The sequence below is a fragment of the Nyctereutes procyonoides genome, unplaced genomic scaffold (assembly GCF_905146905.1).
Source record: "Nyctereutes procyonoides isolate TBG_1078 unplaced genomic scaffold, NYPRO_anot_genome, whole genome shotgun sequence".
Lineage (NCBI taxonomy): Eukaryota > Metazoa > Chordata > Mammalia > Carnivora > Canidae > Nyctereutes > Nyctereutes procyonoides.
In genome coordinates, this window is record NW_026575120.1 from 18,775,784 (window position 1) to 18,790,156 (window position 14,373).

At 40.3% G+C, this 14,373-nt stretch overlaps 1 pseudogene; it reads right to left on the bottom strand.

Moving 5' to 3' along the window:
• Positions 1-3,453: 3,453 nt before the first annotated feature.
• LOC129516136 (uncharacterized protein C9orf85 homolog) lies at positions 3,454-13,179 on the bottom strand (annotated as a pseudogene).
• Between the last annotated feature and the right edge of the window lie 1,194 nt (positions 13,180-14,373).

Sequence of the window (14,373 nt, forward strand, 5' to 3'; positions counted from 1 at the left end):
ACAAGGCTGTGTATCCCTATGATTCTTCACTTAATGTAGGTGGTTATTGTGTGGAGTTTTTGGTTGTATTACCCTATTCATGATATAATCCTTTATTTAAAAAAGATTACTTATTTGAGAGAGAGCAGGAATGGGAGGGGCAGAGAGGGAGAGAGAGAATCTCCAGCAGACTCCGTGCTGAGCATGGAGCCTCACAGCCCTGAGACCATGACCTGAGTGGAAACCAAGAGTCGACCACCCAACCCGCTGCACCATCCAGGTGCCCCTCATGATATAATTCTCATTTGAGGATTTTTCTTAGCTTTTGGACTTTGCATTGGTGCAAAACTACCAGTTTAAACAAATATGTCTTGGAATGTTGACAGTAGAACTAAAATAAGCAGCATGGTGTGGGGGAAGGGACGCTATGCTAGGGCCAGAAGGCCCAAGTTCTAATCCTAGCTCTTCCTCTGAATCACTGTGTGGCCTCGGACTAACCCGTTTCTGAGATGAAAGAGCCGGTAGGAGCCATTTCCTGCACTGGCCTCTCGTAGGCTCTCTGGGATGTTTTATGACGCCAGTGCCAACCAGGACCTTGCGTGTCAAGGTTCAGTCTTTAGTTTGTACGCAGACATAATTCTGTACCCAAAGAACTGTGAAATCCTGGGAGCAGGTTACATCCTAGCTAAAGCCTAGATGGGGGGGGGGGGTTCACTGCCCAACTAGCTTGCTGCCTAGCACTCCGCAGAAACGTAATCTGGAGAGGAGGCCGATGAGGCGAGCCATTCTCAAGCGCAGCCAAGGAGTCACTGCTTTCTCCCTGCTTTCGTTAGTCCAAGTGCTAAAAAAAAAAAAAATCATCACCCTATGGTTGAGAATCGGCTTTTTCATTATCTCATGTGATGCTACGAACACTCCAAGCCTCTGGGGGCGTCCAGTGATGATTAATGATTCCTCAGAGACAGGACACGGGCTGTAGGCACAAGGAAACCCGCGTGGGTGGGAGTGAGATGGAAAGCTGCCTCCTGCAGCTTCTGTAGAACTTCCTCTTTGTATTCACTGCCCCCACCCCCACCCCCCGGCTTCCTTTATTTTAAAAATAAACAATTTCAGGAATCACTATTCTCGCCCGGGTTTTGATAATTTAAGAGTCATTTAAAATGTGAAACCATGCTTTCCTCCCGCTTTGTAGTCTTTTGTGAGGATAAACCAAACGAAGGAAATAACTTAGATTCTTTGGAGCTTTATGTAGTTTGGAATCAACTCTGAAAGGAATTCAGCAAGAGTACTGCATCCAAGCGTAGTGTTTTCATTCATTTATTCATTTTAAAGATTTTAGCCATTCATTTGACAGAGAGAGCACAAGCGGGGGGCGGGGGGAGTGGTGGCAGGCGGAGTGGGAGGGAAAAGCAAACTTCCTGCTCCATGGGACTCAGTCCCAGGACCCCAGGATCACAACCCCAGCGGAAGACAGACGCCTAGCGGACAGAGCCACCCAGGTGCCCCAGTGTTTTCATTTATACCTGAAGCACTAGTCAGAGTTTGGCTACCTGGCACTAACTCCCCTGGAAGGAAAATTTGATTTCATTCACGCCCAATTCCATGTGATTGATTACAGAGTATTTCACACAAATGAGGCACAGTACTTGTTTTTACCCCTGAAAAGGACCCAGTGCCTATGAAAGCACAGCGTCTTCCAGAGTTTGTGTGTGTGTGTGGTTCTCGTCTATCATACATGGGCAGAAGGACCAGTCTGTGACTGAGGAGGACCCCCTAGAGTGCTCTTGGGCTCCAGGACGCCCTCTGACCCTCAAGGTTCTTAAAGGCAGCTGGGCCACGGCCGGGACCTTGAGTCTGATGGCCAGAAGTCCTCGCAGCCACGGGGTGGTGAAAGGCAGCGGCATCCAGAAGGTTGCAGATGGGTGGATAGCTGAAGACATCAGGAACTCTGGAACTCAACTCTGAGGCTCACTGGTACCCCCTTCACCTTGGGCTTATTTTTTTCCCTAAAGGGTAAAAAACAGTTGTACTGTAATATGTAAACTATAGCCGATGCTGCACGATGCTTTTTTTTTTTCTTTAGCCTGGCAATTGTTATTAACCTTTTTTTTTAAAAAAGATTATTTATTTATTTATTTATTTATTTATTTATTTATTTATTTATTCATTCATTCATTCATGAGACACAGAGAGAGAGAGAGAGAGAGAGAGAGAGAGAAGCAGGCTCCATGCAGGGAACCTGATGTGGGACTCCATCCTGGGTCTCCAGGATCATGCCCAGGGCTGAAGGAGGCGCTAAATCGCTGAGCTATCCAGGCTGCCCATAATTAATAAAATATTGAAGAAAAAAAAAAGCAGACCACTGCGGGTGCCTGGCTGGCTCAGTTGTTAGAGCATGAAACTCTTGATCTTGGGGTTGTGAGTTTGACTCTCACATTGGGTGTAGAGATTACTTAAAAATAAAATCTTAAAATGTATACCATTGGTTTTTAACATGTTTATCATGTGTTTGACCATAGATGGATCAGACATTTATCTCTGCTTCTTTCTGAAACCAAGTTAGAATGACAGTAAAGAATAAGAGGTGTAAACCATGTAAGACCAAACATGAAGCATGACCATTTGTGCCTCAGAATTCTGGAAAGGCTCTAAAATTGGAGATGCTAAGTTCCTTGGAAGGTGAGAGTATGGAGTGGGCTGAAAGCCACAAGAATTGATTAAAAGTTCCTATGTTGCCTTCACAAATCACTTAGAGTCGGGATACCACCTCCCTACGCTGCACCGGGAAAAAAGACGATTTCTAGGAAGAGTGAACTAAAGAGCTAAATGGGAACCCCAGCTATAACACATGTTGGGGGTAAGATTCAATAATGAAGATTGTGGGATATCCTGAAACTCTACAGAAAAGACACATTTTTCACTCTACAAACTCCTCATCTGCCACGCTCGTAGCGAGGCTTATTACTGTGATACTAGGCAGGAGACTGGAAGATTTCTCTCTAGAGAAACTATATCCCAAATAAGAGGTGTATCTCCCACTGAAATTTCTGAATCTGCTCCCCAAAACTCACGAGTCAACAGAACACCTTCTTGCAACCACACTCACATTTTCCACTTTCACTTTCTGGCTTAGTTTGCTATTAGGTAGTATATTCTTCTAAATAATTCCCACAAACTGCAATGCAATGCTTCAGTATTCATTTTGGCATTCATTTCATTCTAACATATGCTATTTTGAAGCTTATTATAAACAAACTCTGGATGAAAGTCATAATTATTCAAATATCATACACAATTTATGCTATCCATGTATAAACTTTGCCTGTTATCTATAGGCTGTTCCAATTTCCTCAGGATTTAACAGTGTTGGGGTTTTTTGTGGTTTTTGTTTTTTGTGGTTTTTGTTTTTTGAAAAACTCTTAAAGTCAAAAATTGGTCAGAATTTAATTTCTTAAATTGATTCTAATATAGCTATTAGTCCAGTTCATTGTCATCTTCAGTGTCATATAAATCAATTTCAAAATGTAAATCATCTTTTTCTTCTGCAGTTTCTTCTGTAGTTGCAATTTAGATTGTTTTCAATTGTTTTTCCTTCCTTCCTTCCTTCCTTCCTTCCTTCCTTCCTTCCTTCCTTCCTTCCTTCCTTCGTCCTTCCTTCCTACCCCCCAACATGGGACTTCAGCTCACATACCTGAGGTGGAGTCACATGCTCTGCCAACTGAGCCCGTCAGGTGCCCCTTTTCTGTTTCTTTATTAAACAGAATAACAATGTCTCTTTTTTTTTTTTACATATTTTGCACAAACTTTAGGTTCACAGAGGGCACCTGGTCTACACATTATAAGAATATTCACTGTCTTGTAAATATTTAACCCATTTTTAAGGCTTTGAAATGGTTTGTATTTGCTGTGTTTTGCAAGTTCTTGTAAGAGAACCTCTTTACAGTGTTGGCATTCTCCGTTGTGAAGGTTTGCGTTAATTTTCTTGGTCTGGTCACTCTTACGACACTTGTCATTTTTGAAACTAAACATATCCTGGTGCCTCTGACGCCTGGAACAGAGATGCTCTCTTTGTGGGAGCTTATTGCAGAAACTCCAGTAACCTCAATGGAGGGCAGTAAAAATTCAGGGAAGACGGAGATGTCTGGGATCCAGGCCCACATTGGGCTTCCTGCTTGGCAGGAAGTCTGCTTCTCCCTCTGTGCCTCCCCCTGCTTGTGCTCTCTCTCTGTCTCTCAAATAAATAAATAAAATCTAAAAAATCACATATAAAACGGTACAGCACTGGTGTAAAAATAGGCATATAGGGGATCCCTGGGTGGCTCAACGGTTTAGCACCTGCCTTCGGCCCAGGGCATGATCCTGGAGTCCTGGTTTGAGTTCCACATCGGGCTCCCTGCATGTAGCTTGCTTCTCCCTCTGCCTGTGTCTCTGCCTCTCTCTCTCTCTCTCATGAATTAATAAATAAAATATAAAAAAAAATAGGCGTATAGACTAGTGGAACAGAATAGAAAATGCAGATATAAACCACGTCATATACGGTCGATTCATCTTTGACAAGGGTGCCAAGAACACACAGTGGGGAAAGGACAGTCTCTTCCATAAATGGTGTTGGGAAAACTGGACACCACATGCAGAAGAATGAAACTAGACCCCTGTCTTACATCACTCATGAAAATGAACTCAAAGTCAATTTAAGACTTAAATCTAAGGCTTGAAATCATAAGACTCCTAGAGTAAAACAGGAGAAAATCTCCTTGATGTTGGTCTTGGCGGTGATTTTTTTAATACGATGTCAAAAGCACAGGCAACACAAGCAAAAATAAACAAGTAGAACTACATCAAACTGAAAAGCTTCTGCACAGCAAAGGAAATAATTAACAGGATGTAAAGATAACCTACAGAACAGGCAAAAATATTTACAAACTATATATCTGATAAAGGGTCAATATCTAAAAAATATAAACAAAAAGCCCCACAAATAATCAGATTTGAAAATGGGCGAAGGACTTGAATAGACATTTCTCTAAAGAAGACACAAAAATGGCCAACAGCTACATAAAAGGTGCTCAATATCACTTGGCATCAGGAAAGTGCAAATAAAAAAACGACAATGAGATAATCCCTTCACATGGATAGGATGGTTTCTCTAAGACAGGCAACAGAAAAATGTGTTGGTGAAGATGTGGAGAAAAGGACTCTTCAACACTGTTGGTAGGGATGTAAATGGGTGTAGCCACTGTGGAAAACACTCTGGAGATTCTTCAAAAAATTAAAAATAGAGGGGTACCTGGGTGGCTCATTCGGTTAAGGGTCTGACTCTTGATTTCTGCTCAGGTGCAGATCTCAGGGGTGTAACATTGAGCTCTGCATCGGTCTCTGCACTTAGCATAGAGCCTATTTAAGATCCTCTCTCTCCCTCTGCCCCTCCCCCCACCCTCGCCTTGCTCTCCCTAAAAAAATGAATAAATAGAAATTTAAAAAAATTCAAACCGAAATATCATATGATCCAGGGTATAGCTGAAGGAAACAAAAACAGTGTCTCAAAGAGATATTTGCCCTCCCATGTTTGTTGCACTGTTATTCACAGTAGTCAAGATATGGAAACAATCTAGCTGCCTATCCATGGGCTGATTAATGGATAAAAAAGATGTGTGTGTGTGTGTATGTGTGTATAAAGTACATAACTATGTATATTGTAACCATAACCCACTATATGTAATATATGTATTATATATAATGTAATATTATTCAACCATGAGAAAGAAGGAAATCCTGGTATTAGCAACAACATGGATGAAACTAGAGGACATTATGCCATGTGAATTAGCCAGCAGAGAAAGAGGGATACTGCATAATCTCACTTGTATGTGGAATGTTAAAAAATGTCTTAAAAAAAATCAAACTCATAGAGACAGAGTAGAGTGGTGGTTTCCAGGATCTGGGGGAGGAGTTTGGGGAGGAAGGAGATAGGGAGATGCTCGTCAAAGCCTTCGGGTACAAGATGAATAAGCTCTGGGGATGTGATATATGGCATGGTGACTGTAGTTAATACAGTGTGGTGCGCTTGAAGCTTTATGAGAGAAGGCCTTAAATGCTGGCACTACAAAGGAAAAAAAAGCTACCTATGTGAGGTGATGAATGTATTAATCAACCAGGTTATGATATCACTTGACAAAGTATACATATGTCAAATTATCATGTTGTGCACTTTAAACATAGGCATTTTTATTTTCAATTATTTATCAATTTACCTTAATAAAGCTGAAAAAAATCAGAACATTTTCATCACCTCAAAAAGACACCCCATACCCATTAGCTATAATCCCCTACCCTCCATTCCTCCCAATCTCTACCTCTAAGTAACCAACTAATCTATTTTCTGTGTCTATAGGTTATTCTGGACTTCATATGACTGAAATCATACACTATGTGGACTTTTATGCCTGGCATTTTTCACTCAGCATGTTTTCAAGATTTATCCAAATTGTGGCACGTATCATTATTTCATTCTTTTCTATGATCAAGTAATATTCTTTTTTTTTTTTTAATTTTTTTTATTTAGTTATGATAGTCACAGAGAGAGAGAGAGGCAGAGACACAGGCAGAGGGAGAAGCAGGCTCCATGCACCGGGAGCCCGACGTGGGATTCGATCCCGGGTCTCCAGGATCACGCCCTGAGCCAAAGGCAGGCGCCAAACCGCTGCGCCACCCAGGGATCCCGATCAAGTAATATTCTATGGCATGGGCAGACCACATTTTGTTTGCTTGTTTGTCTATTCCAATGATGGAAATTTGGGTTGTTTCCCCTTTGAGCTATTATGAACAATGCTGGTAAAGTATTTGCGTTCAAATTTTTTATTTCTCTGCTATATAACCAGGAGTGGAATTACCGGGTCACATGGTAATTTTATGTTTAATCCTCTGAGAAACTGTCACTATACAGACTATTTTCCAAAGAAGCTATGCCATTTTACATTCCCTTCAGCAACATTAGCCATCCTAATGTGTATGACATGGACGTCTCATGGTGGTCTTTCTTTGGAGTGGGTTTAGTTTAGTATATTTTTGGATGTGGCCTCTGAAACGTGCAATTTGAATGTCCTTACCTATGAAAATTATCTCACAGATCTTCATTTCTTGTATGTAAAATAGAAATGACAATAGTTTTCTTCCAGGATGGTTCACCCCTCCTTTTTTGTAGTAAAATATACATAATATTTATCATTTTAACTTTTTAAAAATGTGTAGTCTTATGGAACTAAATATATTCACATTCCTGTTCAACCATCACCAACATCCATCTTCAGAACTTTTTCATCTTCCTTAACTCTGCCTCAACAAAAACTAAGCCATTCACCACCATGATTCCATGCACCAACATAATACTATTATAAATATGAGTGTACAGATATTTTTTTGAGTCCCTGCTTTTATTTCTTTTGCATTTTATCCAAAAATGGAATTATGGATAGTATAGTTATTCTGTGTTTAGTTTATTTAGGACTGCCATACTATATTCCATAGAGCTATTCCATCTTACATCTCTACTAGCAATACACACAAGGATTTTAATCTCTTCACATTTTCATCAATACTTGTTATTTCCTGGGCTTTTTATTGTTGTTCTTTTTTTAAATTTTTTTAAAAAAGATTTTATTTACTTATTCATGAAAGACACACAGAGAGAGGCAGAGACACAGGCAGAGGGAGAAGCAGGCTCCACGCAAGGAGCCTGATGAGGGACTCAGTCCCGGGACCCCGGGACCACGACTTGAGCCAAAGGCAGACACTCCACCATCGAGCCTCCCAGGTGTCCCTTTTTGTTGTTGTTCTTATTTGTTTTATTAGCCAACATAATGGATATGAAGTGGTATCTTGTGATTTTCAATTGCATTTCCCTAATGATTAGTGATGTTGAAGATCTTTTATGTGCTTATTGGCCATGTGTATGTCTGCTTTGGAGAAGTGCCTATTCGAGTTCTTAGCCCATTTTAAAATTGGATTGCTTGTTTTGTTGTTGTTGAGTTGTAGGAGTTCTTTATATATACTGGGTATCAATCCCTTATCAGATATATGATTTGCAAATATTTTCTTCTATTCCATGGTTGCCTTTTCACTACTGATCATGACCTTTTATGCACGACAGTTTTTGATTTTTGATAAAGTCCAATTTATCTTTTTTTGTTGTTGTCTTTGTTCTTGGTGTCTTATCTAAGAACTCATTGCTAAATTTAATATCATGAAACTATTCCCCTATATTTTCTTCTAAGAATTTTAGTTTTAGCTCTTACATTTAGGTCTTGGATCCATTTTGAGTTAACTTTTGTAGAAAGCGTAAGACAAGGTCCAATTTCTAGGGTTTTTTTGCATGCAGATATCCCGTTTTCCCAACATCATTCATTGAAAATTTTGTTCTTTCTCATGTTGAAAATTATTTGACAATATATGTAAGTTGATTCTGGATTTTCTATTCCATTTGATTGGTCTATATCACTGTCTTTATGCCAGTACCACACTGCTTTGATTACCACAGCTCTGTAGTTTTGAAATCCAGAAATGTGAAACTGCCAACTTTGTTCTTGTATTCAAGATTATTCTGGCTATTTGATGTCCCTTATGGTTCCATCTAAAGTTTAGATGGGGGATCCCTGGGTGGTGCAGCGGTTTGGCGCCTGCCTTTGGCCCGGGGCGCGATCCTGGAGACCTGGGGTTGAATCCCACGTCGGGCTCCCTGCATGGAGCCTGCTTCTCCCTCTGCCTGTGTCTCTGCCTCTCTGTCTCTCTCTGTGTGACTATCATGAATAAATAAATAAAATCTTAAAAAAAATAAAGTTTAGATGGCCTTTACTATTTCTGCAAAAAATGCTATTGGGATTTTGATAGATATTGTGTTGAATCTGTAAATGGCTTTGGGTAGCATTGACACCTTAAAAATATTGCCTTCCAATCTATAAACAGGGCTCATTGTGGCTTTGGTTTGCATTTTCCTGATGATTAATGATATTGAGCATTTTTTTCCTGTGCTTACTGGCTATTTGTGTACCTTTCCTGGAAAGGTATCTAGTTAGACCCTTTCTCCCATTTTTTTTTTCTTTGCCCACTTTAAATTCAGGTTGTGTTGTTGTTGAGTTGTAGTTTCTTATATATTTGGACACAAGTCCCTTATCAGATATATTATTTGCAAATATTTTTTCACATTTGATGGGTCATCTTTTTACTTTCTTGAAAGCGTCTTTTTTTTTTAAGATTTCATTTTTTTATTTGAGAGAGAGTGCAAGTGAGCATGAGCAGGGGAGGGTAGGGGGAAGAGGGAGAGGAAGAAGCAGACTCCCTGCTGAGGAGGGAGCCTGACGTGGGGCTCGATCCCAGGATCATGACCTGAGCTGAAGGCAGATGCTTAACTGACTGAGCCACCCAGGTGCCCTGAAAGTATCTTTTGAAACACAAAAGCTTTAAATTTTGACGAAGTCCAAATTATCTGTATTTTTCTTTTGTTGCTCATGCTTTTGAATCCACTTAAGAATCAATTATCAAATCCAAGTTCATATTATCCCTATGTTTTCTTCTAAAAATTTTATAATATTTGGTCTATCAAGAACTTTGATCCATTTTTGTTTAATTTTTGTATATGGCATACAGTAAGAATCCAACTCATTCTTTTGCATTTGGTTATCCAGTTGTCCCAGTTCCATTTTATTGAAATGTCTATACTTCTTTATATTTCTTTGACTCCTCTGCTCCCTGTGGTCTGATCTTTGCTGCTACTACTCCCCTGATACTGCTTTTACTAGGTCACTAATGACCTGGTAGCTAAACTGAGTGGATAATTTTCAGTCTTTTCCTTCCTTTTTTTTTTTTTTAAAGATTTATTTATTCATGAGAGAGAGAGAGAGAGAGAAAGAGAGAGAGAAAGAGAGAGAGAAAGAGTGAGGCACAGACACAGGCAGAGAGAGAAGCAGGCCCCATTCCATTCAGGGAGCCTGACGCAAGACTCAATCCTGGGTCTCCAGAACCACACCTTGGGCCAGAGGCAGCCCTAAACTGCTGAGCCACCACGCTGCCCCTCTTGAAATATCTCTTGACTTCTGTGATATCACACCCTCCCAGACTTCTTCCTACCATTCTTCCTTTTTTTTTCTTAGTCTCTGCCCATCCCAAGTGTTCCTGAAGGCTCTATTCTTAGCCGAACACACATTATCTGGGTGATCTTATCCTCTTCCATGACTTCACTTGCCATCTCTGTACTGACTTTTTCTGAATACTTAATTCTTCTGATCTTTATATCGATTTTATTTGCAAATCATGTATCTGAAAAGGGAAGATTAATCCAGTATATATAAAGAACTCCTATAACTCAACAATAACAATACAACCATCCAATTTAAAAATGAGACATGGATATACATTTCTCCAAAGAACATCTCAAACTCAACATTTCTTAAATAACTTTTTTCTCCAAATCTGCTTCTTCAGTATTTCTTACATCTATAAATGGCATACTATCCATCTGATTTCCCAAGACAGAAATCTGGTTTATATATAATAAAATGTTAACTCACTGTACATCTCAGTGAGTTTTTAAAAGATTTTATTTATTTATTTGAAAGTGAGCCCTCGCATGTGTGGGGTCGGGGAGAAAAGGGAGAAGGAGAAACAGACTCCCCACTGAGCAGGAAGCCCAATGCAGGGCTCAATCCCAGGACCCTGGGACCATGACCTGAGCCAAAGGCAGACACTTAACTGACTGAGCCACCCAGATGCCCCTTTTGCCCATTTTAAAATAGTCACTTGCTTATTACTGAATTATAAAAGTTCATTAATTAAGAATCTCTTATTAAATATGTTTTCTAAATCTTTTCTCACAGTGACTTTCCTTTTTCTTTTTTAAAAGATTTTATTTATTTATTTGAGAAGCAGAGAGAGACAGCACAAGCAGGGGGGAAGGGCAGAGGGAGAAAGTGAAGCAGATTCCCTGCTGAGCAGGGAACCCAATGTGGGACTTGATGCAGGGGCTCCATCCCAGGACTTGAGCTGAAAGCAGACACGTAACCCACTGAGCCACCCAGGTGCCACCAACGTCTTTAATTTTTTAAAAAATGGTTTACGTACTATTTAAGAAATCTTTTTTTTTAAGATTTTTTATTTATTTATTCATGAGAGACACACAGAGAGAGGCAGAGACACAGGCAGAGGGAGAAGCAGGCTCCATGCAGGGAGCCCGATATGGGACTTGATTCCAGGTCTCCAGGATCACACCCCGGGCTGCAGGCAGTGCTAAACCGCTGTGCCACCGGGGCTGCCCTGTTTAAGAAATCTTTTACCTAACACCTAATGGATTTTTTTTTAAATAAACACTATCTAGAGGGGAGAAAAAGAAAAAAAAAGAAATCTTTGCTCAATTCATGGTCATAAATATTTTCTCCTATATTTTCTTTCACAAGTTTTATAGTTTTAGCCTTTTTTTAAACAATCTTTTTAAATTTTATTTTATTTTCTTATTTGGGAGAAAGCATGTGAGAGAGAGATCATGAGGAGAGTGGGGGTAGAGGGAGAAGCAGATTCCCCACTGAGCAGGGAGCAAGATGCAGGACTCGATCCCAGGACTCTGGGTGACCTGCACTAAAGGCAGACACTTAACTGACTGAGCCACCCAGGCACCCCTATAGTTTCAGATTTTATGTTTAGGTCTTTAATCTATTTTTTGTCTGTTTTTTGGTTTTGTTTTGTCTTGTTTGGGTATGTGGTATAAGGTAAGGGTCAAATTTCATTTTTTTCCCATGTGAATCATTTAATTGTGGCATCATTTGTTGAAAAGAATATCCTTTCCCCTATTACATTCCTTTGGCAACATGGTGAAAACCCAGTTGCATGTGTTTATTTCTAGGTTCTCTATGCTACTCCACTGATCTGTATTATCCTTTTACCAAAAACACACTATCCTGATTACTATAGCTTTATAATAAATCTTGAAATCAGATAATGCAATTCCTGCAACTTTGTTCTTTTTCAGAATAATTCTGGCAATTCTAGGCCCTTTATAATTCCATATAAATTTTGGAATCATTTGTCAGTTTCTTCACACAGGCAAACAAAAAACAAAAAAACAACAACAAAAAAAAGCAAAACCTGCTGGAATTTTTCACTTGAGAGAGAAAGAGTGAGAGAGAGCACAAGCAGGAGGGAGGAGCAGGCTCCCCACTGAGCAGAGCGTCTTATGTGGGGCTGGATCCTGGGATATGACCTGAGCCGAAGGCAGATGCTTAACTGAGCGAGCCACCCAGGCCCCCCACCCTGCTGGAATTTTTTTTAAAGATTTTATTTATTTATTCATAGAGACACGGGGTGGGGGGGGGGCAGAGGCACAGGCAGAGAGAGAAACAGGCTCCGTGCAGGGAGCCTGACATGGGACTCAATCCAGGGTCCCCAGGATCAAACCCCAGGCTGCAGGCGGCACTAAACCACTGTGCCACCGGGGCTGCCCCCCTGCTGGAATTTTTACTGGGATTGATCAATTTGGGGAGAATTGACATTTTAACAGTTATGATTCTTTTAATGTATGAAGATGGTATTTCTCTCCAACTAGTTAGATCTTCTTTAACTTTCCTCATCAATGTTTTATAGTTTTCTTTTTTTTTTAAGATTGTATTTATTTATTCATGAGAGACACACAGAGAGAGAAGCAGAGACACAGGCAGAGAGAGAAGCAGGCTCCCTGAGGGAAGCCCGATGTGGGACTTGATCCCAGGACCTGGGATCACAACCTGAGCTAAAGGCAGACGTTCAGCCACTGAGCCATCCAGAGGTCCCTGTTTTGTAGTTTTTCAGTGTTCAAGTTTTGTTAAACTTATGCTACATGTTCATTTAAATAACTCTATTGTTAATGCTATTTGAAAATATCAAGTTCCAATTGTTTATGTCTCTGATATAAAAATAGTTTTGTATGTTGACCTTGAGTTCTGTGACCTTGCTAAATTCACTTAGGATTTCTAGTAGCTTTTTTTGGTAGATTCCTTAAGATTTTCCACATATACAATCATGCCACTTCTGAATAAATACAACTTGTAAGCTTTTAATTTCTTTTTCTTGCCTTATTGCACTGATAAGGACCTCCAGTACAATGTCAAGGAGACATGGTGTGGGCAGATAATCTTGCCTTGTTCCTGATCCTAGGAGGAAAGCATTCAGTCCTCCAAGTGTCATGTTAGCTCTAAGTTTTTCAGAGATGCCCTTTATCAGATTGAGGAAATTCCCTTCTATTCCTACTTGGCTGAGAGTTGAATAGGTATTGAATTTTGTCCAGTGTTGTTATTGTTTTTTTTTTCTGTACATGTTCATTATGTGTGACCCTTGACTTGCTTTGGACTGTAAAATGTGAATGCAAGCCACAGGCATCTCTTTAGGGAAGGAGCTTTAAGAGCCAGCGTGGGATTTGCTACGTTATCTTCCCACTGCTACAGTCCTGGTGGAAGCTCCTGTTGGGATGAAGCATTGAGCATAAATGTGAGCAAGAAATGAACTTCTTTTGAGATAAGCCAAGATATTTGGGGGGCTGTTCACTAGTGCATCATGGTTTAACAGAGAAGGCTCTTGCCCTCAGGACAAACTTATTGACCTCATGGAGCTTACATTCTAGCTTACATTCTTACATTTACATTCTTACATTCTAGCTTACATTTTACATTCTAGTGTAAAAGAAACAAATAAATATACATTATAATGTCAAGTAGAGATGAGTACCAGGAGGAAAACAAAGCAGATACAGTGAGATACAGGGATAGAGAAAGTTTTAGCTTTAGATAAGGGTAATGGGGAAGGCCTCCTTGAAAACATAACAGTTGGGCTAAGACCTGAATGACGTGAGGGTGGGAGCCGTGAGGGATCTGGTGGAAGCATGTTCAGGCAGACAGCCATGCACTACTCTAGGACAGGAACTCTAGACTCTCCAGGCCATGGAGTATTATGACAAAGCTGAAAGAGCTGTCCTCAAGGAAAGAAGAGAGAAGAGTACATCTACTCAATGGCCTCTGTGGCCCATTCTGGGTCTGCAGGGACCAGAAGCAGCTGCCGGACAACGGAAAGCTTGTTGGCGGTGGTCTCACCAGACTGCTGACACACCACTGTCCCTTGAGTCTTGACATTTTGCCCAGTAGGGTAAAGAAGAAAAAGGGAGTAACTGACCTTTTTCCTGACATTCAGGCAAAGAGGCTTGTTTTATCTGAGAAAAATAAAGTGGGCTTCGCGAGACAGTTCATGATCATTATTTTCTTGAAAGTTATTCTCTACTTTGAAACTCATCAACAGCTTGCTACGGTCCTGAGGAAAGAGCCCAAATCACAGGATTCTGCTTCAGTCACACTGGGTTCCTGCATCAGGCCCTCCTTTCTGAGCCTTTGC